At 50.7% G+C, this 27,655-nt stretch overlaps 2 long non-coding RNA genes across 12 annotated transcripts in view; both read left to right on the plus strand.

Annotated features, from left to right (window-relative positions):
- Positions 1-4,527: 4,527 nt before the first annotated feature.
- Positions 4,528-27,655, plus strand: part of LOC141092261 (uncharacterized) — a 34,167-nt gene continuing 11,039 nt past the window's right edge. The window contains exon 1 of the long non-coding RNA XR_012232730.1: positions 4,528-4,766. This is a non-coding gene — a long non-coding RNA (uncharacterized lncRNA). The remainder of the gene's footprint in view (positions 4,767-27,655) is intronic.
- Positions 4,775-27,157, plus strand: LOC141092262 (uncharacterized). Of its 11 annotated transcripts, none has more exons than XR_012232735.1 (6): positions 4,775-7,008; positions 7,222-8,825; positions 9,330-13,789; positions 14,294-18,627; positions 18,774-22,005; positions 22,651-27,157. It is a non-coding gene; the product is annotated as an uncharacterized lncRNA (long non-coding RNA). The 11 variants fall into 11 exon arrangements; XR_012232738.1 differs by lacking the exon at positions 22,651-27,157 and having other exon boundaries at positions 14,294-17,225; positions 17,807-18,627; positions 18,774-22,640; XR_012232732.1 differs by lacking the exon at positions 22,651-27,157 and having other exon boundaries at positions 14,294-16,939; positions 17,153-18,627; positions 18,774-22,640.

The raw sequence follows: 27,655 nt of genomic DNA on the forward strand, positions 1-27,655 counted from the left end.
TCATGGTAATTAGCTCCTGTGACCTCTAGACTCTAGAGCATACAGGAAGTGGGCGTCTATTGGCCATTTAGGCTATATATACAGGGGGTGTTTGTTCATTCCTCCACATAGCATCCATCTATCTACCTCCTGATGATCCTGTTGGGAGAAACGCGTTGAGGTTTTTCGCCTATCCTGCATCAAAATTTGAGTATCCCTCTATTTGTTATCAACAATGTTTATTTATTGATGTAATTAGGGCCATCTTTTCCTTTTTTCTGCCTTCCATTTATATTGTTATGCCACCCGGCATTGGGTCTAAGGCCTTATCAGGGCATTTCTAGGGTGAGCCGTCGTGGAGCGAGGCCGCCATTCCGCTGACCAATAGGGTGCCAACCTCCGCTGACAGGAAGGTGTACAGATACAGTGGACAGATAGTGAGATACTCTAAATGCACTTGCCACTTTTTTGTCTTGTCTTTATGCACTATTTTTGCACTTTTTCTATTGTTGCCTATTCAGCTAACTATTTGGCAACCCCTATACACTCCTTTCCTGAGTAATTGATTGATCATCTGTGGCACATGCTTAGGGTTATTCAGGAGCTTTAGGGTACAGCCGTCGTGGAACGGGGGCGCCAATCTCGATTATGTTTAGGGTGCCAACCTCCGTTGTTAGGCAACTTTGATATCAGGACCCTATTGTAGGGCATTAATAGGTGACACGGTTGTGTTTTTTATTGTGTGGTTGTATTGTCTATGATTTAGGCTTCATTAAAGATTTGATTTTATACATATCTACATCTAAGTGCTGTAAGGGTCTCTGTTAAATTTAGCCACTGTGACGCCACACAAAGCCAGCCAATCACTGCAATGCCCTTCTCTAAGATGGTGGTGGCCGCTCCCCATGTCATCGCGTTGCCCACAGTGTGCGTCCTTGATCATTGGCTGAGAAAAGACGCTGGAAGCATTATTTGAAACGCGACTTTGGCGCTCAAGTCGGCGACCCCATGGCCGACCTCACACTATGGTCGGGTTTCGATCGGTGAAACTCGACTTTAGCGATAGCCGGCGACTTTTGAATTTGACAGACCCGTTTCGCTCATCTCTAGTTCTGATCAGTAAATCACACACACAACACTAAAAAGCATCAGTGGGAAAGTGTACAACTCTGGGATGAATATTTTATTTTCCAGGATGGAATGTGGGCCCAAACAAGACAGATGAGCCTTTTGGTTTGAAGATGTCTACACAACAACCTCATACCCCAGAATCGCACCATCAGGCTGGTGTTTTGGGTTCTAAAATACATTTTCAACCAGAGACTCTAGACCATGGGATTTTCCCACCCTTTATTTAGTCCCTTTCTGTCAGTTACCCCCTATGTGTCAACTCGAGTTTCTGCACCTTCACCTTTTTCAACACTCAGTCCAGGCCCAGTTCCCCCACTTCACATTATAGGGTTTTTTTCCTTTTTATGTTGCTATAAATCATCATTAGTTTGGTGTATGAAAATAATATGCCTTTTTTGTTCTTGGCATACAAATCTATAATATGATTTGTGTCTAATATAGGCCTCATCTCATTTGGTTTATTTGTTGTTCTAATCAGTAAATCACACACACAACACTAAAAAGCATCAGCGGGAAAGTGTACAACTGTGGGCTGAAGATTAAAGTCTGTGAAATGTGTAATACACATGGAGTTTCATGGACTATTAATACCACAAAGTTGTATCTATACACTTTACTAGTTATTAAAATGGGGGACCCAGAAAAAAAAATTCTGCATCATTTCTGTATTTTTTGGCTGGAAAGAGGCAGCTGCAAAAATGCGTGATTTTGGTTCATTTTTGCCTGATTTGAGTGAAGTCAATGGCGAAAACATAGGGAAAAACCGCAGAGAATTGGCATGCAGATTATTTTCTGCACCAAAGTTGCAAAAAAACTCAAAATGTGCATGACACGTCAGGTTTCTCATTCACTTTGCTGGCATCAGGTTTTGTCACATATCCCGGCAGAAAAAATGCGGCAAAAACGCACCAAACCTGCAACGTGTGCACACAGCCCTATAGGTACAAGTGATATCCGCAAAAACCATATACATCCGTATGAGAAAAACTGACACGTGAACGAAGCCTTAGGTGTAAGTAGTAATGCCTGATAATAAACATATTGGGTAAATATACGGGATGTATAAACATGGACTGCTGTTGTACAATATGCCTTGAGACATAAGTGCGCTTCACAAGTATTTGTATTAGGTTTAATTTTTTCCCTTTTATATTCTGTAATGTTTTTAGCTCTTAGCTTCTTGGAGAAGGCAAAGTGCACATCAGAATTTAGTTTATTTTCTTTTTGTCCTTAAAAATGTGAATATTTTCCTTCTCTTTCTGTCGTCAGTATTACATTGTTTTTCTTACTTTATGTGTTGCATTACGGCGCTATAAGATCATTTTTCTGACTCGTATGTTTCTTAGTTCGATCTTATTTATACTGAAGGTGATTTTCAGATACTTTATGAAGCACTGCTTGGCGGTTTTTTCTCGTATCCCCATTATTTGTCATTTATAAACTTATGATTGAGGTTTAACATTTTTCATGCGTTCTTTCAGTATTTTTGTTATGATGAAATTTACACATAATGTGCTGATGTTTGCCTATTTTCTATCTTTTGCGCTCAGTTATTTTCTCTCATTGCCGCCTTTCCTCTTGAAGGATCTCTGTACGTTAGGGCTGGCGGAACGCACCAAATAATAAGAATGTAGTAATAAGGTGCGTTCAAAGCCCGGGGTCCACCGTGCAGAGATGTTACCTGCTGGACGCTATATGGCGGTATAATAGAACACACGCGGGTTAACGTCACCCGGTGGATACAGAGGCGGACTCTGTTGCTACACAGAACCGCAGAATATGAATGCCGTAGCCTGTTAAGCTCACAGAGCTCGGCAGTGAGCGCTAGTGTACAGTCACAGAACTCTGCCCAAAAGACACAGGGTTAGGCTAGCTTCACACTAGCATTTTGGGCCGCAGCGCACGGCCGCTGCTAAGCCCCGCCCCCTGCTGCCCCCTCCGGTCATCTCCGCCTAGTATCGCACACAGATGCATGCGATCTGCACACCCTATCTTTAGCATAGGGTGCGCAGACCGTGCGCTAGAATTTTGCGTGAGCTGCGCCCTTTTGACGGTGCTCCGAGCGCACCAAAATGCAACATGGTGCGTTCGGTGCACCGTCAAAAGGGCGCAGCTCACGCAAAATCCTACTAGCGCACGGTCTGCGCACCCTATGCTAAAGATAGGGTGTGCAGATCGCATTTAGCCGTGTGCGATACTAGGCAGAGATGACCGGAGGGGGCGGGGCTTATCGGCGGCCGTGCGCTGCGGCCCAAAACGCTAGCGTGAAGCTAGCCTTAGAGTCCCTCTAGACCCACTAAGCGTACGGCGTCGCACCTGCGAACACTAGTAAGGCTGGTTTCACATTGGCGTTTCACAGACCTGCGTCAGTCTGCGCACGACCACCGCTAAGCTCCGCCCCCTGCCGGTTAGCTCCGCCTATGGACGCATGATGCTGCATGCGACCTGCGTCCTCTATCTTTAGCACTGGGGATGCAGGCTGTGCGCAGGTATGCGTTTGCCGGCGCATGCGTCCTTTTGACGGTGCGCCGACCAGCGCCAAACGCAACCTGTTGCATTTTGGTGCGCTCGGCGCACCGTCAAAAGGAAAACGTATGGTTGGTCGCGCGCAGACCAACGCAGGTCTGTGAAGCGCCAATGTGAAACCAGCCTAATAAACGCTGGCTACTGTGGAGTGCAAAGTGTACAGTGGCGTCCCTGGCTTTGCCTCCTACCTGCACTCTCAGTCTATGCACTAATTGGAAAGGCCAAACACATGCGTACCAAGGATAGGGGTTTCATAATGAGTCAGTCACCAGAGACATTCATGCGTGCATACACCACTCACTCCTCACACCGCAAGGGACATGGCTTGAGATTCCCCGTGCAGTGATGGGAACTCAACACCTAACAATGTAGTGTCTGTATACAGCTCTCAGACACTGTGCTCACTGATTCTCTTCACAGGAATCATCTTCTGTGAGGTAATTTTACCTCATGGCATCCCTGAAAAATATTCTCCGAGGTAATTTTACCTCATGGCATCCCTAAAACATATTCTCCGAGGTAATTTTACCTCATGGCATCCCTAAAACATATTGTCCGAGGTAATTTTACCTCATGGCATCCCTAAAACATATTCTCCGAGGTAATTTTACCTCATGGCATCCCTAAAACATATTCTCCGAGGTAATTTTACCTCATGGCATCCCTAAAACATATTGTCCGAGGTAATTTTACCTCATGGCATCCCTAAAACATATTCTCCCTAACGCCATTTACAGCAAGGAGTGCTATCTGCTGGCTTTGCTGTGTAATGGCGTCACAGACAGGATTCCTGCCCTCAGACAGTTCAACTGCCCGTCTCCAAGGGTAGCGTCTAGTTTGGAGATGAATTCTTGTGGGGGGGGAGTGATTTGTTGGAATCATGACGTCATCGGAAGGGGCGGGACCTCCTCAGTCCGGCGCGTGCAGCAGTGCTCCCATCATGTGTGCCGGATCCTGGTGTTGCTCCTGAGTTATACAGTCTAGCATCCTGAGTTGTGCTGTGGAGAGGACTCAGATTCCTGCACTGAGCTGTGTGCAGCAACCTGCGCTCTGGGGAGACTCTGCTGAGGAGCAGTGCTCAGCGGTTTACTGTGAGGACTGATCCTGATCCTGGGCTCGTCTGCACTGAGGTGGGGAGACCATGTGAATAAATGTTGTAGAGGCATCCAGGGCGCTGTGTGAGGAGGTATGGGGTACACAGAGGTGGGGAGACCATGTGAATAAATGTAGAGGCATCCAGGGGGCTGTGTGAGGAGGTATGGGGTACGCAGAGGTGGGGGAGACCATGTGAATAAATGTAGAGGCATCCAGGGGGCTGTGTGAGGAGGTATGGGGTACACAGAGGTGGGGAGACCATGTGAATAAATGTTGAGGCATCCAGGGGGCTGTGTGAGGAGGTATGGGGTACACAGAGGTGGGGAGACCATGTGAATAAATGTAGAGGCATCCAGGGGGCTGTGTGAGGAGGTATGGGGTACGCAGAGGTGGGGGAGACCATGTGAATGAATGTAGAGGCATCCAGGGGGCTGTGTGAGGAGGTATGGGGTACGCAGAGGTGGGGGAGACCATGTGAATAAATGTAGAGGCATCCAGGGGGCTGTGTGAGGAGGTATGGGGTACACAGAGGTGGGGAGACCATGTGAATAAATGTTGAGGCATCCAGGGGGCTGTGTGAGGAGGTATGGGGTACACAGAGGTGGGGAGACCATGTGAATAAATGTAGAGGCATCCAGGGGGCTGTGTGAGGAGGTATGGGGTACGCAGAGGTGGGGGAGACCATGTGAATAAATGTAGAGGCATCCAGGGGGCTGTGTGAGGAGGTATGGGGTACGCAGAGGTGGGGAGACCATGTGAATAAATGTAGAGGCATCCAGGGGGCTGTGTGAGGAGGTATGGGGTACGCAGAGGTGGGGGAGACCATGTGAATAAATGTAGAGGCATCCAGGGGGCTGTGTGAGGAGGTATGGGGTACACAGAGGTGGGGAGACCATGTGAATAAATGTTGAGGCACCCAGGGGGCTGTGTGAGGAGGTATGGGATACACAGAGGTGGGGAGACCATGTGAATAAATGTTGAGGCACCCAGGGGGCTGTGTGAGGAGGTATGGGGTACACAGAGGTGGGGAGACCATGTGAATAAATGTTGAGGCACCCAGGGGGCTGTGTGAGGAGGTATGGGGTACACAGAGGTGGGGAGACCATGTGAATAAATGTTGAGGCACCCAGGGGGCTGTGTGAGGAGGTATGGGGTACACAGAGGTGGGGAGACCATGTGAATAAATGTTGAGGCACCCAGGGGGCTGTGTGAGGAGGTATGGGGTACACAGAGGTGGGGAGACCATGTGAATAAATGTTGAGGCACCCAGGGGGCTGTGTGAGGAGGTATGGGGTACACAGAGGTGGGGAGACCATGTGAATGAATGTTATTGAGGCACCCAGGGGGCTGTGTGAGGAGGTATGGGGTACGCAGAGGTGGGGAGACCATGTGAATAAATGTTATTGAGGCATCCAGGGGGCTGTGTGAGGAGGTATGGGGTACGCAGAGGTGGGGAGACCATGTGAATGAATGTTATTGAGGCACCCAGGGGGCTGTGTGAGGAGGTATGGGGTACGCAGAGGCAGGGCTGTGGAGTCGGTAAGCCAAACCTGCGACTCCGACTCCTCAATTTCCCTTACACCGACTCCACGACTCCGACTCCCACACATATTGCTTATATTTAAGTGAAAAATGTATTGTAGTACAATGTGAACCTCAGACATTTAATCATTTTTATGATCCAATAATCAAGATATTTAGATAGAACAGAATATATATTGGTGTACTACCTGGTTTTCATTCTTTTTGGTACAGATACGATATGGATAGACAGATATGGATAGATAGAGCAGATTTCTAATCTGCTTTTGCTATTGAGAACATTATCTATGAGCTCAAAAACCTTTCAGGTGATGCAGTTTTTTAAAAAGATGATCAACTTTTGCAGCTGAAAAACGTATCCTCAAAAAACACAGGAAAAACGCTGTGTGTGAATGTAGCCTTAGATCAGGAATATAACAGCCATTTATAGGACATTTCATAACTTTCCCAAACTCCTATGAATAAATATTCAGCACATCCTGCATTGAATTACTGTACCTAATTTATTATATATTTTAGGAGTCGGAGTCGGTCCATTTTATACCGACTCCAACTCCGACTCCACCAAAATGAGCACCGACTCCGACTCCACAGCCCTGCGCAGAGGTGGGGAGACCATGTGAATAAATGTTGTTGAGGCATCCAGGGGGCTGTGTGAGGAGGTATGGCGTACACACAGGTGGGGAGACCATGTGAATAAATGTTATTGAGGCATCCAGGGGGCTGTGTGAGGAGGTATGGGGTACACAGAGGTGGGGAGACCATGTGAATAAATGTAGAGGCATCCAGGGGGCTGTGTGAGGAGGTATGGGGTACGCAGAGGTGGGGAGACCATGTGAATAAATGTTGAGGCATCCAAGGCGCTGTGTGAGGAGGTATGGGGTACACAGAGGTGGGGAGACCATGTGAATGAATGTTGTAGAGGCATCCAGGGGGCTGTGTGAGGAGGTATGGGGTACACAGAGGTGGGGAGACCATGTGAATAAATGTTATTGAGGCATCCAGGGGGCTGTGTGAGGAGGTATGGGGTACGCAGAGGTGGGGAGACCATGTGAATAAATGTTATTGAGGCATCCAGGGCGCTGTGTGAGGAGGTATGGGGTACACAGAGGTGGGGAGACCATGTGAATAAATGTTGAGGCAACCAGTGGGCTGTGTGAGGAGGTATGGGGTACGCAGAGGTGGGGAGACCATGTGAATAAATGTTATTGAGGCATTCAGTGGGCTGTGTGAGGAGGTATGGGGTACACAGAGGTGGGGAGACCATGTGAATGAATGTTATTGAGGCACCCAGGGGGCTGTGTGAGGAGGTATGGGGTACGCAGAGGTGGGGAGACCATGTGAATGAATGTTATTGAGGCACCCAGGGGGCTGTGTGAGGAGGTATGGGGTACGCAGAGGTGGGGAGACCATGTGAATAAATGTTGTAGAGGCATCCAGGACGCTGTGTGAGGAGGTATGGGGTGCGCAGAGGTGGGGAGACCATGTGAATGAATGTTATTGAGGCACCCAGGGGGCTGTGTGAGGAGGTATGGGGTACGCAGAGGTGGGGAGACCATGTGAATAAATGTTGTTGAGGCATCCAGGGGGCTGTGTGAGGAGGTATGGGGTACACAGAGGTGGGGAGACCATGTGAATAAATGTTATTGAGGCATCCAGGGGGCTGTGTGAGGAGGTATGGGGTACGCAGAGGTGGGGAGACCATGTGAATGAATGTTATTGAGGCACCCAGGGGGCTGTGTGAGGAGGTATGGGGTACGCAGAGGCAGGGCTGTGGAGTCGGTAAGCCAAACCTGCGACTCCGACTCCTCAATTTCCCTTACACCGACTCCAACTCCGACTCCACGACTCCGACTCCCACACATATTGCTTATATTTAAGTGAAAAATGTATTGTAGTACAATGTGAACCTCAGACATTTAATCATTTTTATGATCCAATAATCAAGATATTTAGATAGAACAGAATATATATTGGTGTACTACCTGGTTTTCATTCTTTTTGGTACAGATACGATATGGATAGACAGATATGGATAAATGGATAGAAAGAGCAGATTTCTAATCTGCTTTTGCTATTGAGAACATTATCTATGAGCTCAAAAACCTTTCAGGTGATGCAGTTTTTTAAAAAGATGATCAACTTTTGCAGCTGAAAAACGTATCCTCAAAAAACACAGGAAAAACGCTGTGTGTGAATGTAGCCTTAGATCAGGAATATAAGCCATTTATAGGACATTTCATAACTTTCCCAAACTCCTATGAATAAATATTCAGCACATCCTGCATTGAATTACTGTACCCAATTTATTATATATTTTAGGAGTCGGAGTCGGTCCATTTTATACCGACTCCAACTCCGACTCCGACTCCACCAAAATGAGCACCGACTCCACGACTCCGACTCCACAGCCCTGCGCAGAGGTGGGGAGACCATGTGAATAAATTTTGTTGAGGCATCCAGGGGGCTGTGTGAGGAGGTATGGGGTACACACAGGTGGGGAGACCATGTGAATAAATGTTATTGAGGCATCCAGGGGGCTGTGTGAGGAGGTATGGGGTACACAGAGGTGGGGAGACCATGTGAATAAATGTAGAGGCATCCAGGGGGCTGTGTGAGGAGGTATGGGGTACGCAGAGGTGGGGAGACCATGTGAATAAATGTTATTGAGGCATCCAGAGGGCTGTGTGAGGAGGTATGGGGTACACAGAGGTGGGGAGACCATGTGAATAAATGTTATTGAGGCATCCAGGTGGCTGTGTGAGGAGGTATGGGGTACACAGAGGTGGGGAGACCATGTGAATAAATGTTGAGGCATCCAGGGGGCTGTGTGAGGAGGTATGGGGTACACAGAGTTGGGGAGACCATGTGAATAAATGTTATTGAGGCATCCAGGGCGCTGTGTGAGGAGGTATGGGGTACACAGAGGTGGGGAGACCATGTGAATAATTGTTATTGAGGCATCCAGGGCGCTGTGTGAGGAAGTATGGGGTATGCAGAGGTGGGGAGACCATGTGAATAAATGTTATTGAGGCACCCAGGCGCTGTGTGAGGAGGTATGGGGTACACAGAGGTGGGGAGACCATGTGAATAAATGTTATTGAGGCATCCAGGGGGCTGTGTGAGGAGGTATGGGGTACGCAAAGGTGGGGAGACCATGTGAATGAATTTGGAGGCACCCAGGGCGCTGTGTGAGGAGGTATGGGGTACACAGAGGTGGGGAGACCATGTGAATAAATGTTATTGAGGCATCCAGGGGGCTGTGTGAGGAGGTATGGGGTACGCAAAGGTGGGGAGACCATGTGAATGAATTTGGAGGCACCCAGGGCGCTGTGTGAGGAGGTATGGGGTACACAGAGGTGGGGAGACCATGTGAATAAATGTTATTGAGGCACCCAGGGCGCTGTGTGAGGAGGTATGTGGTACAAAGAGGTGGGGAGCCCATGTGAATAAATGTTATTGAGGCATCCAGGGGGCTGTGTGAGGAGGTATGGGGTACGCAGAGGTGGGGAGACCATGTGAATGAATTTGGAGGCACCCAGGGCGCTGTGTGAGGAGGTATGGGGTACACAGAGGTGGGGAGACCATGTGAATAAATGTTATTGAGGCATCCAGGGCGCTGTGTGAGGAGGTATGGGGTACACAGAGGTGGGGAGACCATGTGAATAAATGTTATTGAGGCATCCAGGGCGCTGTGTGAGGAGGTATGGGGTACACAGAGGTGGGGAGACCATGTGAATAAATGTTGTTGAGGCATCCAGGGCGCTGTGTGAGGAGGTATGTGGTACACAGAGGTGGGGAGACCATGTGAATAAATGTTGTTGAGGCATCCAGGGCGCTGTGTGAGGAGGTATGGCGTACAGAGAGGTGGGGAGACCGTGTGAATAAATGTTATTGAGGCATCCAGGGCGCTGTGTGAGGAGGTATGGGGTACACAGAGGTGGGGAGACCATGTGAATAAATGTTATTGAGGCATCCAGGGCGCTGTGTGAAGAGGTATGGGGTACACACAGGTGGGGAGACCATCTGAATGAATTTGGAGGCACCCAGGGGGCTGTGTGAGGAGGTATGGGGTACACAGAGGTGGGGGAGACCATGTGAATGAATTTGGAGGCACCCAGGGGGCTGTGTGAGGAGGTATGGGGTACACAGAGGTGGGGAGACCATGTGAATGAATGTTGTAGAGGCATCCAGGGGGCTGTGTGTGGAGGTATGGGGTACACACAGGTGGGGAGACCATGTGAATGAATTTGGAGGCACCCAGGGGGCTGTGTGAGGAGGTATGGGGTACGCAGAGGTGGGGAGACCATGTGAATAAATGTAGAGCCATCCAGGGGGCTGTGAGAGGAGGTATGGGGTACGCAGAGGTGGGGAGACCATGTGAATGAATTTGGAGGCACCCAGGGCGCTGTGTGGGGAGGTATGGGGTACACAGAGGTGGGGGAGACCATGTGAATGAATGTTGTAGAGGCATCCAGGGGGCTGTGTGAGGAGGTATGGGGTACACACAGGTGGGGAGACCATGTGAATGAATTTGGAGGCACTCAGGGGGGTTGTGTGAGGAGGTATGGGGTACACAGAGGTGGAGAGACCATGTGAATAAATGTTATTGAGGCATCCAGGGGGCTGTGTGAGGAGGTATGGTGTACACAGAGGTGGGGAGACCATGTGAATAAATGTTATTGAGGCATCCAGGGCGCTGTGTGAGGAGGTATGGGGTACGCAGAGGTGGGGAGACCATGTGAATAAATGTAGAGCCATCCAGGGGGCTGTGTGAGGAGGTATGGGGTACACAGAGGTGGGGAGACCATGTGAATAAATGTTATTGAGGCATCCAGGGCGCTGTGTGAGGAGGTATGTGGTACACAGAGGTGGGGAGACCATGTGAATAAATGTTATTGAGGCACCCAGGGGGCTGTGTGAGGAGGTATGGGGTACGCAGAGGTGGGGAGACCATGTGAATAAATGTTATTGAGGCATCCAGGGGGCTGTGTGAGGAGGTATGGGGTACGCAGAGGTGGGGAGACCATGTGAATGAATGTTATTGAGGCACCCAGGGGGCTGTGTGAGGAGGTATGGGGTACGCAGAGGCAGGGCTGTGGAGTCGGTAAGCCAAACCTGCGACTCCGACTCCTCAATTTCCCTTACACCGACTCCACGACTCCGACTCCCACACATATTGCTTATATTTAAGTGAAAAATGTATTGTAGTACAATGTGAACCTCAGACATTTAATCATTTTTATGATCCAATAATCAAGATATTTAGATAGAACAGAATATATATTGGTGTACTACCTGGTTTTCATTCTTTTTGGTACAGATACGATATGGATAGACAGATATGGATAGATAGAGCAGATTTCTAATCTGCTTTTGCTATTGAGAACATTATCTATGAGCTCAAAAACCTTTCAGGTGATGCAGTTTTTTAAAAAGATGATCAACTTTTGCAGCTGAAAAACGTATCCTCAAAAAACACAGGAAAAACGCTGTGTGTGAATGTAGCCTTAGATCAGGAATATAACAGCCATTTATAGGACATTTCATAACTTTCCCAAACTCCTATGAATAAATATTCAGCACATCCTGCATTGAATTACTGTACCTAATTTATTATATATTTTAGGAGTCGGAGTCGGTCCATTTTATACCGACTCCAACTCCGACTCCACCAAAATGAGCACCGACTCCGACTCCACAGCCCTGCGCAGAGGTGGGGAGACCATGTGAATAAATGTTGTTGAGGCATCCAGGGGGCTGTGTGAGGAGGTATGGCGTACACACAGGTGGGGAGACCATGTGAATAAATGTTATTGAGGCATCCAGGGGGCTGTGTGAGGAGGTATGGGGTACACAGAGGTGGGGAGACCATGTGAATAAATGTAGAGGCATCCAGGGGGCTGTGTGAGGAGGTATGGGGTACGCAGAGGTGGGGAGACCATGTGAATAAATGTTGAGGCATCCAAGGCGCTGTGTGAGGAGGTATGGGGTACACAGAGGTGGGGAGACCATGTGAATGAATGTTGTAGAGGCATCCAGGGGGCTGTGTGAGGAGGTATGGGGTACACAGAGGTGGGGAGACCATGTGAATAAATGTTATTGAGGCATCCAGGGGGCTGTGTGAGGAGGTATGGGGTACGCAGAGGTGGGGAGACCATGTGAATAAATGTTATTGAGGCATCCAGGGCGCTGTGTGAGGAGGTATGGGGTACACAGAGGTGGGGAGACCATGTGAATAAATGTTGAGGCAACCAGTGGGCTGTGTGAGGAGGTATGGGGTACGCAGAGGTGGGGAGACCATGTGAATAAATGTTATTGAGGCATTCAGTGGGCTGTGTGAGGAGGTATGGGGTACACAGAGGTGGGGAGACCATGTGAATGAATGTTATTGAGGCACCCAGGGGGCTGTGTGAGGAGGTATGGGGTACGCAGAGGTGGGGAGACCATGTGAATGAATGTTATTGAGGCACCCAGGGGGCTGTGTGAGGAGGTATGGGGTACGCAGAGGTGGGGAGACCATGTGAATAAATGTTGTAGAGGCATCCAGGACGCTGTGTGAGGAGGTATGGGGTGCGCAGAGGTGGGGAGACCATGTGAATGAATGTTATTGAGGCATCCAGGGGGCTGTGTGAGGAGGTATGGGGTACGCAGAGGTGGGGAGACCATGTGAATGAATGTTATTGAGGCACCCAGGGGGCTGTGTGAGGAGGTATGGGGTACGCAGAGGCAGGGCTGTGGAGTCGGTAAGCCAAACCTGCGACTCCGACTCCTCAATTTCCCTTACACCGACTCCAACTCCGACTCCACGACTCCGACTCCCACACATATTGCTTATATTTAAGTGAAAAATGTATTGTAGTACAATGTGAACCTCAGACATTTAATCATTTTTATGATCCAATAATCAAGATATTTAGATAGAACAGAATATATATTGGTGTACTACCTGGTTTTCATTCTTTTTGGTACAGATACGATATGGATAGACAGATATGGATAAATGGATAGAAAGAGCAGATTTCTAATCTGCTTTTGCTATTGAGAACATTATCTATGAGCTCAAAAACCTTTCAGGTGATGCAGTTTTTTAAAAAGATGATCAACTTTTGCAGCTGAAAAACGTATCCTCAAAAAACACAGGAAAAACGCTGTGTGTGAATGTAGCCTTAGATCAGGAATATAAGCCATTTATAGGACATTTCATAACTTTCCCAAACTCCTATGAATAAATATTCAGCACATCCTGCATTGAATTACTGTACCCAATTTATTATATATTTTAGGAGTCGGAGTCGGTCCATTTTATACCGACTCCAACTCCGACTCCGACTCCACCAAAATGAGCACCGACTCCACGACTCCGACTCCACAGCCCTGCGCAGAGGTGGGGAGACCATGTGAATAAATTTTGTTGAGGCATCCAGGGGGCTGTGTGAGGAGGTATGGGGTACACACAGGTGGGGAGACCATGTGAATAAATGTTATTGAGGCATCCAGGGGGCTGTGTGAGGAGGTATGGGGTACACAGAGGTGGGGAGACCATGTGAATAAATGTAGAGGCATCCAGGGGGCTGTGTGAGGAGGTATGGGGTACGCAGAGGTGGGGAGACCATGTGAATAAATGTTATTGAGGCATCCAGAGGGCTGTGTGAGGAGGTATGGGGTACACAGAGGTGGGGAGACCATGTGAATAAATGTTATTGAGGCATCCAGGTGGCTGTGTGAGGAGGTATGGGGTACACAGAGGTGGGGAGACCATGTGAATAAATGTTGAGGCATCCAGGGGGCTGTGTGAGGAGGTATGGGGTACACAGAGTTGGGGAGACCATGTGAATAAATGTTATTGAGGCATCCAGGGCGCTGTGTGAGGAGGTATGGGGTACACAGAGGTGGGGAGACCATGTGAATAATTGTTATTGAGGCATCCAGGGCGCTGTGTGAGGAAGTATGGGGTATGCAGAGGTGGGGAGACCATGTGAATAAATGTTATTGAGGCACCCAGGCGCTGTGTGAGGAGGTATGGGGTACACAGAGGTGGGGAGACCATGTGAATAAATGTTATTGAGGCATCCAGGGGGCTGTGTGAGGAGGTATGGGGTACGCAAAGGTGGGGAGACCATGTGAATGAATTTGGAGGCACCCAGGGCGCTGTGTGAGGAGGTATGGGGTACACAGAGGTGGGGAGACCATGTGAATAAATGTTATTGAGGCACCCAGGGCGCTGTGTGAGGAGGTATGTGGTACAAAGAGGTGGGGAGCCCATGTGAATAAATGTTATTGAGGCATCCAGGGGGCTGTGTGAGGAGGTATGGGGTACGCAGAGGTGGGGAGACCATGTGAATGAATTTGGAGGCACCCAGGGCGCTGTGTGAGGAGGTATGGGGTACACAGAGGTGGGGAGACCATGTGAATAAATGTTATTGAGGCATCCAGGGCGCTGTGTGAGGAGGTATGGGGTACACAGAGGTGGGGAGACCATGTGAATAAATGTTATTGAGGCATCCAGGGCGCTGTGTGAGGAGGTATGGGGTACACAGAGGTGGGGAGACCATGTGAATAAATGTTGTTGAGGCATCCAGGGCGCTGTGTGAGGAGGTATGTGGTACACAGAGGTGGGGAGACCATGTGAATAAATGTTGTTGAGGCATCCAGGGCGCTGTGTGAGGAGGTATGGCGTACAGAGAGGTGGGGAGACCGTGTGAATAAATGTTATTGAGGCATCCAGGGCGCTGTGTGAGGAGGTATGGGGTACACAGAGGTGGGGAGACCATGTGAATAAATGTTATTGAGGCATCCAGGGCGCTGTGTGAAGAGGTATGGGGTACACACAGGTGGGGAGACCATCTGAATGAATTTGGAGGCACCCAGGGGGCTGTGTGAGGAGGTATGGGGTACACAGAGGTGGGGGAGACCATGTGAATGAATTTGGAGGCACCCAGGGGGCTGTGTGAGGAGGTATGGGGTACACAGAGGTGGGGAGACCATGTGAATGAATGTTGTAGAGGCATCCAGGGGGCTGTGTGTGGAGGTATGGGGTACACACAGGTGGGGAGACCATGTGAATGAATTTGGAGGCACCCAGGGGGCTGTGTGAGGAGGTATGGGGTACGCAGAGGTGGGGAGACCATGTGAATAAATGTAGAGCCATCCAGGGGGCTGTGAGAGGAGGTATGGGGTACGCAGAGGTGGGGAGACCATGTGAATGAATTTGGAGGCACCCAGGGCGCTGTGTGGGGAGGTATGGGGTACACAGAGGTGGGGGAGACCATGTGAATGAATGTTGTAGAGGCATCCAGGGGGCTGTGTGAGGAGGTATGGGGTACACACAGGTGGGGAGACCATGTGAATGAATTTGGAGGCACTCAGGGGGGTTGTGTGAGGAGGTATGGGGTACACAGAGGTGGAGAGACCATGTGAATAAATGTTATTGAGGCATCCAGGGGGCTGTGTGAGGAGGTATGGTGTACACAGAGGTGGGGAGACCATGTGAATAAATGTTATTGAGGCATCCAGGGCGCTGTGTGAGGAGGTATGGGGTACGCAGAGGTGGGGAGACCATGTGAATAAATGTAGAGCCATCCAGGGGGCTGTGTGAGGAGGTATGGGGTACACAGAGGTGGGGAGACCATGTGAATAAATGTTATTGAGGCATCCAGGGCGCTGTGTGAGGAGGTATGTGGTACACAGAGGTGGGGAGACCATGTGAATAAATGTTATTGAGGCACCCAGGGGGCTGTGTGAGGAGGTATGGGGTACGCAGAGGTGGGGAGACCATGTGAATAAATGTTATTGAGGCATCCAGGGGGCTGTGTGAGGAGGTATGGGGTACGCAGAGGTGGGGAGACCATGTGAATGAATGTTATTGAGGCACCCAGGGGGCTGTGTGAGGAGGTATGGGGTACGCAGAGGCAGGGCTGTGGAGTCGGTAAGCCAAACCTGCGACTCCGACTCCTCAATTTCCCTTACACCGACTCCACGACTCCGACTCCCACACATATTGCTTATATTTAAGTGAAAAATGTATTGTAGTACAATGTGAACCTCAGACATTTAATCATTTTTATGATCCAATAATCAAGATATTTAGATAGAACAGAATATATATTGGTGTACTACCTGGTTTTCATTCTTTTTGGTACAGATACGATATGGATAGACAGATATGGATAGATAGAGCAGATTTCTAATCTGCTTTTGCTATTGAGAACATTATCTATGAGCTCAAAAACCTTTCAGGTGATGCAGTTTTTTAAAAAGATGATCAACTTTTGCAGCTGAAAAACGTATCCTCAAAAAACACAGGAAAAACGCTGTGTGTGAATGTAGCCTTAGATCAGGAATATAACAGCCATTTATAGGACATTTCATAACTTTCCCAAACTCCTATGAATAAATATTCAGCACATCCTGCATTGAATTACTGTACCTAATTTATTATATATTTTAGGAGTCGGAGTCGGTCCATTTTATACCGACTCCAACTCCGACTCCACCAAAATGAGCACCGACTCCGACTCCACAGCCCTGCGCAGAGGTGGGGAGACCATGTGAATAAATGTTGTTGAGGCATCCAGGGGGCTGTGTGAGGAGGTATGGCGTACACACAGGTGGGGAGACCATGTGAATAAATGTTATTGAGGCATCCAGGGGGCTGTGTGAGGAGGTATGGGGTACACAGAGGTGGGGAGACCATGTGAATAAATGTAGAGGCATCCAGGGGGCTGTGTGAGGAGGTATGGGGTACGCAGAGGTGGGGAGACCATGTGAATAAATGTTGAGGCATCCAAGGCGCTGTGTGAGGAGGTATGGGGTACACAGAGGTGGGGAGACCATGTGAATGAATGTTGTAGAGGCATCCAGGGGGCTGTGTGAGGAGGTATGGGGTACACAGAGGTGGGGAGACCATGTGAATAAATGTTATTGAGGCATCCAGGGGGCTGTGTGAGGAGGTATGGGGTACGCAGAGGTGGGGAGACCATGTGAATAAATGTTATTGAGGCATCCAGGGCGCTGTGTGAGGAGGTATGGGGTACACAGAGGTGGGGAGACCATGTGAATAAATGTTGAGGCAACCAGTGGGCTGTGTGAGGAGGTATGGGGTACGCAGAGGTGGGGAGACCATGTGAATAAATGTTATTGAGGCATTCAGTGGGCTGTGTGAGGAGGTATGGGGTACACAGAGGTGGGGAGACCATGTGAATGAATGTTATTGAGGCACCCAGGGGGCTGTGTGAGGAGGTATGGGGTACGCAGAGGTGGGGAGACCATGTGAATGAATGTTATTGAGGCACCCAGGGGGCTGTGTGAGGAGGTATGGGGTACGCAGAGGTGGGGAGACCATGTGAATAAATGTTGTAGAGGCATCCAGGACGCTGTGTGAGGAGGTATGGGGTGCGCAGAGGTGGGGAGACCATGTGAATGAATGTTATTGAGGCACCCAGGGGGCTGTGTGAGGAGGTATGGGGTACGCAGAGGTGGGGAGACCATGTGAATAAATGTTGTTGAGGCATCCAGGGGGCTGTGTGAGGAGGTATGGGGTACACAGAGGTGGGGAGACCATGTGAATAAATGTTATTGAGGCATCCAGGGGGCTGTGTGAGGAGGTATGGGGTACGCAGAGGTGGGGAGACCATGTGAATGAATGTTATTGAGGCACCCAGGGGGCTGTGTGAGGAGGTATGGGGTACGCAGAGGCAGGGCTGTGGAGTCGGTAAGCCAAACCTGCGACTCCGACTCCTCAATTTCCCTTACACCGACTCCAACTCCGACTCCACGACTCCGACTCCCACACATATTGCTTATATTTAAGTGAAAAATGTATTGTAGTACAATGTGAACCTCAGACATTTAATCATTTTTATGATCCAATAATCAAGATATTTAGATAGAACAGAATATATATTGGTGTACTACCTGGTTTTCATTCTTTTTGGTACAGATACGATATGGATAGACAGATATGGATAAATGGATAGAAAGAGCAGATTTCTAATCTGCTTTTGCTATTGAGAACATTATCTATGAGCTCAAAAACCTTTCAGGTGATGCAGTTTTTTAAAAAGATGATCAACTTTTGCAGCTGAAAAACGTATCCTCAAAAAACACAGGAAAAACGCTGTGTGTGAATGTAGCCTTAGATCAGGAATATAAGCCATTTATAGGACATTTCATAACTTTCCCAAACTCCTATGAATAAATATTCAGCACATCCTGCATTGAATTACTGTACCCAATTTATTATATATTTTAGGAGTCGGAGTCGGTCCATTTTATACCGACTCCAACTCCGACTCCGACTCCACCAAAATGAGCACCGACTCCACGACTCCGACTCCACAGCCCTGCGCAGAGGTGGGGAGACCATGTGAATAAATTTTGTTGAGGCATCCAGGGGGCTGTGTGAGGAGGTATGGGGTACACACAGGTGGGGAGACCATGTGAATAAATGTTATTGAGGCATCCAGGGGGCTGTGTGAGGAGGTATGGGGTACACAGAGGTGGGGAGACCATGTGAATAAATGTAGAGGCATCCAGGGGGCTGTGTGAGGAGGTATGGGGTACGCAGAGGTGGGGAGACCATGTGAATAAATGTTATTGAGGCATCCAGAGGGCTGTGTGAGGAGGTATGGGGTACACAGAGGTGGGGAGACCATGTGAATAAATGTTATTGAGGCATCCAGGTGGCTGTGTGAGGAGGTATGGGGTACACAGAGGTGGGGAGACCATGTGAATAAATGTTGAGGCATCCAGGGGGCTGTGTGAGGAGGTATGGGGTACACAGAGTTGGGGAGACCATGTGAATAAATGTTATTGAGGCATCCAGGGCGCTGTGTGAGGAGGTATGGGGTACACAGAGGTGGGGAGACCATGTGAATAATTGTTATTGAGGCATCCAGGGCGCTGTGTGAGGAAGTATGGGGTATGCAGAGGTGGGGAGACCATGTGAATAAATGTTATTGAGGCACCCAGGCGCTGTGTGAGGAGGTATGGGGTACACAGAGGTGGGGAGACCATGTGAATAAATGTTATTGAGGCATCCAGGGGGCTGTGTGAGGAGGTATGGGGTACGCAAAGGTGGGGAGACCATGTGAATGAATTTGGAGGCACCCAGGGCGCTGTGTGAGGAGGTATGGGGTACACAGAGGTGGGGAGACCATGTGAATAAATGTTATTGAGGCACCCAGGGCGCTGTGTGAGGAGGTATGTGGTACAAAGAGGTGGGGAGCCCATGTGAATAAATGTTATTGAGGCATCCAGGGGGCTGTGTGAGGAGGTATGGGGTACGCAGAGGTGGGGAGACCATGTGAATGAATTTGGAGGCACCCAGGGCGCTGTGTGAGGAGGTATGGGGTACACAGAGGTGGGGAGACCATGTGAATAAATGTTATTGAGGCATCCAGGGCGCTGTGTGAGGAGGTATGGGGTACACAGAGGTGGGGAGACCATGTGAATAAATGTTATTGAGGCATCCAGGGCGCTGTGTGAGGAGGTATGGGGTACACAGAGGTGGGGAGACCATGTGAATAAATGTTGTTGAGGCATCCAGGGCGCTGTGTGAGGAGGTATGTGGTACACAGAGGTGGGGAGACCATGTGAATAAATGTTGTTGAGGCATCCAGGGCGCTGTGTGAGGAGGTATGGCGTACAGAGAGGTGGGGAGACCGTGTGAATAAATGTTATTGAGGCATCCAGGGCGCTGTGTGAGGAGGTATGGGGTACACAGAGGTGGGGAGACCATGTGAATAAATGTTATTGAGGCATCCAGGGCGCTGTGTGAAGAGGTATGGGGTACACACAGGTGGGGAGACCATCTGAATGAATTTGGAGGCACCCAGGGGGCTGTGTGAGGAGGTATGGGGTACACAGAGGTGGGGGAGACCATGTGAATGAATTTGGAGGCACCCAGGGGGCTGTGTGAGGAGGTATGGGGTACACAGAGGTGGGGAGACCATGTGAATGAATGTTGTAGAGGCATCCAGGGGGCTGTGTGTGGAGGTATGGGGTACACACAGGTGGGGAGACCATGTGAATGAATTTGGAGGCACCCAGGGGGCTGTGTGAGGAGGTATGGGGTACGCAGAGGTGGGGAGACCATGTGAATAAATGTAGAGCCATCCAGGGGGCTGTGAGAGGAGGTATGGGGTACGCAGAGGTGGGGAGACCATGTGAATGAATTTGGAGGCACCCAGGGCGCTGTGTGGGGAGGTATGGGGTACACAGAGGTGGGGGAGACCATGTGAATGAATGTTGTAGAGGCATCCAGGGGGCTGTGTGAGGAGGTATGGGGTACACACAGGTGGGGAGACCATGTGAATGAATTTGGAGGCACTCAGGGGGGTTGTGTGAGGAGGTATGGGGTACACAGAGGTGGAGAGACCATGTGAATAAATGTTATTGAGGCATCCAGGGGGCTGTGTGAGGAGGTATGGTGTACACAGAGGTGGGGAGACCATGTGAATAAATGTTATTGAGGCATCCAGGGCGCTGTGTGAGGAGGTATGGGGTACGCAGAGGTGGGGAGACCATGTGAATAAATGTAGAGCCATCCAGGGGGCTGTGTGAGGAGGTATGGGGTACACAGAGGTGGGGAGACCATGTGAATAAATGTTATTGAGGCATCCAGGGCGCTGTGTGAGGAGGTATGTGGTACACAGAGGTGGGGAGACCATGTGAATAAATGTTATTGAGGCACCCAGGGGGCTGTGTGAGGAGGTATGGGGTACGCAGAGGTGGGGACACCATGTGAATAAATGTTATTGAGGCATCCAGGAAGCTGTGTGAGGAGGTATGGGGTACACAGAGGTGGGGAGACCATGTGAATGAATGTTGTAGAGGCATCCAGGGGACTGTGAGGAGGTATGGGGTACGCAGAGGTGGGGAGACCATGTGAATAAATGTTGTTGAGGTATCCAGGGGGCTGTGTGAGGAGGTATGGGGTACGCAGAGGTGGGAGACCATGTGAATGAATGTTTTTGAGTCACCCAGGGGGCTGTGTGAGGAGTTATGGGGTCCGCAGAGGTGGGGAGACCATGTGAATAAATGTTATTGAGGTACCCAGGGGGCTGTGTGAGGAGGTATGGGGTACGCAGAGGTGGGGAGACCATGTGAATAAATGTTGTTGAGGCATCCAGGGGGCTGTGTGAGGAGGTATGGGGTACGCAGAGGTGGGGAGACCATGTGAATGAATGTTGTAGAGGCATCCAGGGGACTGTGAGGAGGTATGGGGTACGCAGAGGTGGGGAGACCATGTGAATAAATGTTATTGAGGCATCCAGGGGGCTGTGTGAGGAGGTATGGGGTACGCAGAGGTGGGGAGACCATGTGAATGAATGTTGTAGAGGCATCCAGGGGACTGTGTGAGGAGGTATGGGGTACGCAGAGGTGGGGAGACCATGTGAATAAATGTTGTTGAGGCATCCAGGGGGCTGTGTGAGGAGGTATGGGGTACGCAGAGGTGGGGAGACCATGTGAATGAATGTTATTGAGGCACCCAGGGGGCTGTGTGAGGAGGTATGGGGTACGCAGAGGTGGGGAGACCATGTGAATAAATGTTGTTGAGGCATCCAGGGGGCTGTGTGAGGAGGTATGGGGTACGCAGAGGTGGGGAGACCATGTGAATAAATGTTATTGAGGCATCCAGGGGGCTGTGTGAGGAGGTATGGGGTACACAGAGGTGGGGAGACCATGTGAATAAATGTTATTGAGGCATCCAGGGGGCTGTGTGAGGAGGTATGGGGTACACAGAGGTGGGGAGACCATGTGAATAAATGTTGAGGGATCTAGGGGGCTGTGTGAGGAGGTATGGGGTACTCAGAGGTGGGGAGACCATGTGAATGAATTTGGAGGCACCCAGGGGGCTGTATGAGGAGGTATGGGGTACACAGAGGTGGGGAGACCATGTGAATAAATGTAGAGGCATCCAGGGGGCTGTGTGAGGAGGTATGGGGTACGCAGAGGTGGGGAGACCATGTGAATAAATGTTGTTGAGGCATCCAAGGCGCTGTGTGAGGAGGTATGGGGTACGCAGAGATGGGGAGACCATGTGAATAAATGTTGTTGAGGCATCCAGGGGGCTGTGTGAGGAGGTATGGGGTACTCAGAGGTGGGGAGACCATGTGAATGAATGTTATTGAGGCACCCAGGGGGCTGTATGAGGAGGTATGGGGTACACAGAGGTGGGGAGACCATGTGAATAAATGTAGAGGCATCCAGGGGGCTGTGTGAGGAGGTATGGGGTACGCAGAGGTGGGGAGACCATGTGAATAAATGTTGTTGAGGCATCCAAGGCGCTGTGTGAGGAGGTATGGGGTACACAGAGGTGGGGAGACCATGTGAATGAATGTTGTAGAGGCATCCAGGGGGCTGTGTGAGGAGGTATGGGGTACACAGAGGTGGGGAGACCATGTGAATAAATGTTATTGAGGCATCCAGGGCGCTGTGTGAGGAGGTATGGGGTACACAGAGGTGGGGAGACCATGTGAATGAATTTGGAGGCACCCAGGGGGCTGTATGAGGAGGTATGGGGTACACAGAGGTGGGGAGACCATGTGAATAAATGTAGAGGCATCCAGGGCGCTGTGTGAGGAGGTATGGGGTACACAGAGGTGGGGAGACCATGTGAATGAATTTGGAGGCACCCAGGGCGCTGTGTGAGGAGGTATGGGATACACCGAGGTGGGGAGACCATGTGAATAAATGTTATTGAGGCATCCAGGGGGCTGTGTGAGGAGGTATGGGGTACGCAGAGGTGGGGAGACCATGTGAATGAATTTGGAGGCACCCAGGGCGCTGTGTGAGGAGGTATGGGATACACAGAGGTGGGGAGACCATGTGAATAAATGTTAATGAGGCATCCAGGGCGATGTGTGAGGAGGTATGGGGTACATAGAGGTGGGGAGACCATGTGAATAAATGTTATTGAGGCTTCCAGGGCGCTGTGTGAGGAGGTATGTGGTACACAGAGGTGGGGAGACCATGTGAATAAATGTTATTGAGGCACCCAGGGGGCTGTGTGAGGAGGTATGGGGTACGCAGAGGTGGGGAGACCATGTGAATAAATGTTATTGAGGCATCCAGGGCGCTGTGTGAAGAGGTATGGGGTACACACAGGTGGGGAGACCATCTGAATGAATTTGGAGGCACCCAGGGGGCTGTGTGAGGAGGTATGGGGTACACAGAGGTGGGGGAGACCATGTGAATGAATTTGGAGGCACCCAGGGGGCTGTGTGTGGAGGTATGGGGTACACACAGGTGGGGAGACCATGTGAATGAATTTGGAGGCACCCAGGGGGCTGTGTGAGGAGGTATGGGGTACGTAGAGGTGGGGAGACCATGTGAATAAATGTAGAGCCATCCAGGGGGCTGTGAGAGGAGGTATGGGGTACGCAGAGGTGGGGAGACCATGTGAATGAATTTGGAGGCACCCAGGGCGCTGTGTGGGGAGGTATGGGGTACACAGAGGTGGGGGAGACCATGTGAATGAATGTTGTAGAGGCATCCAGGGGGCTGTGTGAGGAGGTATGGGGTACACACAGGTGGGGAGACCATGTGAATGAATTTGGATTCACCCAGGGGGCTGTGTGAGGAGGTATGGGGTACACAGAGGTGGGGAGACCATGTGAATGAATGTTGTAGAGGCATCCAGGGGGCTGTGTGTGGAGGTATGGTGTACACACAGGTGGGGAGACCATGTGAATGAATTTGGAGGCATCCAGGGGGCTGTGTGAGGAGGTATGGGGTACGCATAGGTGGGGAGACCATGTGAATAAATGTAGAGCTATCCAGGGGGCTGTGTGAGGAGGTATGGGGTACGCAGAGGTGGGGAGACCATGTGAATGAATTTGGAGGCACCCAGGGCGCTGTGTGAGGAGGTATGAGGTACACAGAGGTGGGGGAGACCATGTGAATGAATGTTGTAGAGGCATCCAGGGGGCTGTGTGAGGAGGTATGGGGTACACACAGGTTGGGAGACCATGTGAATGAATTTGGAGGCACCCAGGGGGCTGTGTGAGGAGGTATGGGGTACACAGAGGTGGAGAGACCATCTGAATAAATGTTATTGAGGCATCCAGGGGGCTGTGTGAGGAGGTATGGGGTACACAGAGGTGGGGAGACCATGTGAATAAATATTAATGAGGCATCCAGGGCGATGTGTGAGGAGGTATGGGGTACATAGAGGTGGGGAGACCATGTGAATAAATGTTATTGAGGCATCCAGGGCGCTGTGTGAGGAGATATGGGGTACGCAGAGGTGGAGAGACCATGTGAATAAATGTAGAGCCATTCAGGGGGCTGTGTGAGGAGGTATGGGGTACACAGAGGTGGGGAGACCATGTGAATAAATGTTATTGAGGCATCCAGGGCGCTGTGTGAGGAGGTATGGGGTACACAGAGGTGGGGAGACCATGTGAATAAATGTTATTGAGGCATCCAGGGCGCTGTGTGAGGAGGTATGTGGTACACAGAGGTGGGGAGACCATGTGAATAAATGTTATTGAGGCACCCAGGGCGCTGTGTGAGGAGGTATGGGGTATGCAGAGGTGGGGACACCATGTGAATAAATGTTATTGAGGCATCCAGGAGGCTGTGGGAGGAGGTATGGGGTACACAGAGGTGGGGAGACCATGTGAATGAATGTTGTAGAGGCATCCAGGGGACACTGAGGAGGTATGGGGTACGCAGAGGTGGGGAGACCATGTGAATAAATGTTGTTGAGGCATCCAGTGGGCTGTGAGAGGAGGTATGGGGTACGCAGAGGTGGGGAGACCATGTGAATGAATGTTATTGAGGCACCCAGGGGGCTGTGTGAGGAGGTATGGGGTACGCAGAGGTGGGGAGACCATGTGAATGAATGTTATTGAGGCTCCCAGGGGGCTGTGTGAGGAGGTATGGGGTACGCAGAGGTTGGGAGACCATGTGAATGTTGTTGAGGCATCCAGGGGGCTGTGTGAGGAGGTATGGGGTACGCAGAGGTGGGGAGACTATGTGAATAAATGTTATTGAGGCATCCAGGGGGCTGTGTGAGGAGGTATGGGGTACGCAGAGGTGGGGAGACCATGTGAAGGAATGTTGTAGAGGCATCCAGGGGGCTGAGTGAGGAGGAGGTATGGGGTATTCAGAGGTGGGGAGACCATATGAATAAATGTTGTTGAGGCATCCAGGGGGCTGTGTGAGGAGGTATGGGGTACGCAGAGGTGGGGAGACCATGTGAATAAATGTTATTGAGGCATCCAGGGGGCTGTGTGAGGAGGTATGGGGTACGCAGAGGTGGGGAGACCATGTGAATAAATGTTATTGAGGCATCCAGGGGGCTGTGTGAGGAGGTATGGGGTACACAGAGGTGGGGAGACCATGTGAATGAATGTTGTAGAGGCATCCAGGGGGCTGTGTGAGGAGGTATGGGGTACGCAGAGGTGGGGAGACCATGTGAATGAATTTGGAGGCATCCAGGGGGCTGTGTGAGGAGGCATGGGGTACGCAGAGGTGAGGAGACCATGTGAATGAATTTGGAGGCATCCAGGGGGCTGTGTGAGGAGGCATGGGGTACGCAGAGGTGAGGAGACCATGTGAATGAATTTGGGGGCTGTGTGAGGAGGTATGGGGTACGCAGAGGTGGGGAGACCATGTGAATAAATTTGGAGGCATCCAGGGGGCTGTGTGAGGAGGTGGGGAGACCATGTGAATGAATTTGGAGGCACCCAGGGGGCTGTATGAGGAGGTATGGGGTACACAGAGGTGGGGAGACAATGTGAATGAATTTGGAGGCACCCAGGGGGCTGTATGAGGAGGTATGGGGTACACATAGGTGGGGAGACCATGTGAATAAATGTAGAGGCATCCAGGGGGCTGTGTGAGGAGGTATGGGGTGCGCAGAGGTGGGGAGACCATGTGAATGAATTTGGAGGCATCCAGGGGGCTGTGTGAGGAGGTATGGGGTACGCAGAGGTGGGGAGACCATGTGAATGAATTTGGAGGCATCCAGGGGGCTGTGTGAGGAGGCATGGGGTACGCAGAGGTGAGGAGACCATGTGAATGAATTTGGAGGCATCCAGGGGGCTGTGTGAGGAGGCATGGGGTACGCAGAGGTGAGGAGACCATGTGAATGAATTTGGGGGCTGTGTGAGGAGGTATGGGGTACGCAGAGGTGGGGAGACCATGTGAATGAATTTGTAGGCATCCAGGGGGCTGTGTGAGGAGGTGGGGAGACCATGTGAATGAATTTGGAGGCATCCAGGGGGCTGTGTGAGGAGGCATGGGTACGCAGAGGTGGGGAGACTATGTGAATATATTTGGAGGCATCCAGGGGGCTGTTTTAGGAGGTATGGGGTATGCAGAGGTGGGGACACTTTGAATAAATGTTGAGGCATCCAGGGGGCTGTGTGAGGAGGGTATATGTAGAGGGGCATCCAGGTGGCCGTGTGAGGGGGTATGCAGAGGTGGGCAGACCATGGGAATAATTGTTGAGGCATCCAGGGGGCTGTGTGAGGAGGCATGGGGTAAGCAGAGGGACATCCAGAAGGCTGCTGTGAGGGGCATGGGGTATGCAGAGTGGTATCCAGGGGGCTATGTGAGGGGGCTTGGGGTATGCAGAGGTGGGAGACCATGTGAATAAATGTTGTTGAGGCATCCAGGCGGCTGGTGTGAGGGGGAATATGCAGAGGGGCATCCAGAGGGCTGTGTGAGGGGGGCATGGAGTATGCAGAGGGGCATCCAGAGGGCTGGTGTGAGGAGGCATAGGGTATGTAGTAGGGCATCTAGGGGTTGGATGGTGTGAATGGGGCATGGGATGGGATATGTACAGGGGCATCCAGGAGGCTGTGTGGCTGGTGTGAGGAGGCATGGGGTATGTAGATGACCATCAAGGGGGCTGGTGTGAGGGGGGCATGGGCTTTATGCTTGGGGAGGGCGGAAGTCCGATGGGGCTTTATGCTTGGGGAGGGCGGAAGTCCGATGGGGCTTTATGCTTGGGGAGGGCGGAAGTCCGATGGGGCTTTATGCTTGGGGAGGGCGGAAGTCCGATGGGGGCTTTATGCTTGGGGAGGGCGGAAGTCCGATGGGGCTTTATGCTGGGGGGAGTGAATGTCCAGTGAGGGTTTATTCTTGGGTGGGGGGTGGCGTCTGATGGGAGTAATGCTTGGGGGGTGGGTTGGACGTCCTTTGGGGGTTTGTGGGTTTATGCTTGGCGTCGGTGGACGTTCGATGGGGTTGATGAAGCGTTGAGGCGTCCAATTGGGGGATTTGTTTGGAGTCAGTTTGATGGGATGTACATTTGGGGGCAGGGGGCGTCATGGGGATTTACGCTTGGGGAGGGAATGTCTGGTGGGCTTTGGGTTTATAATGTGGGGTCCACTGATTAGTGTCAGGTTGAGGTTTATGATTG

Source organism: Dendrobates tinctorius, unplaced genomic scaffold (assembly GCF_039654945.1).
Source record: "Dendrobates tinctorius isolate UK_male_01 unplaced genomic scaffold, ASM3965494v1 ptg000059l, whole genome shotgun sequence".
NCBI classification, from domain to species: domain Eukaryota; kingdom Metazoa; phylum Chordata; class Amphibia; order Anura; family Dendrobatidae; genus Dendrobates; species Dendrobates tinctorius.